This window comes from Acanthaster planci, linkage group LG18 (assembly GCF_054643075.1).
Source record: "Acanthaster planci isolate LZ-2023a linkage group LG18, COTS_SCS, whole genome shotgun sequence".
NCBI classification, from domain to species: Eukaryota; Metazoa; Echinodermata; class Asteroidea; order Valvatida; family Acanthasteridae; genus Acanthaster; species Acanthaster planci.
Genome location: NC_141794.1, coordinates 6,852,827 through 6,854,092, shown reverse-complemented (window position 1 = coordinate 6,854,092; position 1,266 = coordinate 6,852,827). Strand labels below are relative to the sequence as shown.

At 45.9% G+C, this 1,266-nt stretch overlaps 1 non-coding gene across 1 annotated transcript; it reads left to right on the top strand.

The window, feature by feature from the left end:
* Positions 1–879: 879 nt before the first annotated feature.
* Positions 880–1,065, top strand: LOC147796143 (U2 spliceosomal RNA). The gene has a single exon (XR_015428357.1). It is a non-coding gene; the product is annotated as a U2 spliceosomal RNA (small nuclear RNA).
* The last annotated feature ends 201 nt before the right edge of the window (positions 1,066–1,266 follow it).

Sequence of the window (1,266 nt, the reverse complement as noted above, 5' to 3'; positions counted from 1 at the left end):
CAGCCTGGGGGGCAGTGAAAACCAGACAACGTCTTGCTGTGTGGGGCATTGGAAATTCTCTGTGCCCCCGAAGTAATTGTAAGCAGCTGGAGTCGCTGTCCCACGTTCTATGGGAATGCTCGTTTGTGTCCCTTCTGTGGGACTGGGTTCAGAATCTGTGCCACCGTACCCTGGGTAGGAACTTTACCCTCACTAAGAATTGTGTCTTGTATGGTGAGGGGCTTACACCCGGTAATTCCAGTCACATTTTTATTTGGTACATTATTTCCGCTGTGAAATTCCACATTTGGTCTTCGCGTTGCGAAGTGCTGTTCGACCAGTCAGTTGTCTCTCCCGAGTTGATTCTGCGTCGTTGTAGAAATTTCATTAAGGGTCGGATTCAGGCCGACTTCTTGAGAATGGACCAGATCAGGTTCGTCAAACACTGGTGTGCCCACGGTCGCACGGTCAAAATTGAAAAGGATAAATTGTACATCTTTTTGTAATTAATCTTTTTGTATCCTTATTGTAGATAGGAGGCGCCAGCCCCTGGGAAAAGTCGAGACTTCACCGATGCTGCTGGGACCCCTTAAGGATCTCCGGCGGCGGGACTGGCGTATCCCCATACTGCGGTTTGGGAGTAACTGTGTTGTGGTAATAGTAGTTTAACTTGGAGACTTATGTAATTTGGTTATTGTAGTTAACTTCGGGACTTATGTAATTTGGAATTGGTAGATACCTCTGGTGTGTTTTGTGACTTTTTGGTCCTTTTGATGTTTGTTGTCGACCGGTGACACTTGTTTTCCTGTTTGTATGGTTTTAGTTAGTTCCCGTACGGGCAGGGGGGCTCGAAACCCCAACAAACTGAGTTCCGGCGACTGGTAAGTCGGCCTGCCCGGGACATTCTTAAGTCCCAAATCAAAATTCAGTATCTGTTCTTTTCAGTGTGATATCTGAAACGCTGTTCATTGAACAGCCAGTTTATCAAACTGATTTTTGAACTTGGGCTGTGGAATAGGGGCTTGCCTCGTCCCGGCCACGGGTTGGCCCGGTATAGCAGTACATCCGGGATTCGGCCCACTCCCTTCGGGGGACATAAAAAAAGATAAAAACACGGACTGACTTAATTTTTGTTGAATTACTTTATCTCTCGGCTATTTCTTCCTCTCCGAAACATTTCGACAAAAAAAAGGCCATTTTACAAAAATGGACATTATATACCGTATGTTTCTGAGCAATAACGGCATGCAAGAATGCCAATAAAAAGTGGCAGGGAAAAGAGAGAGA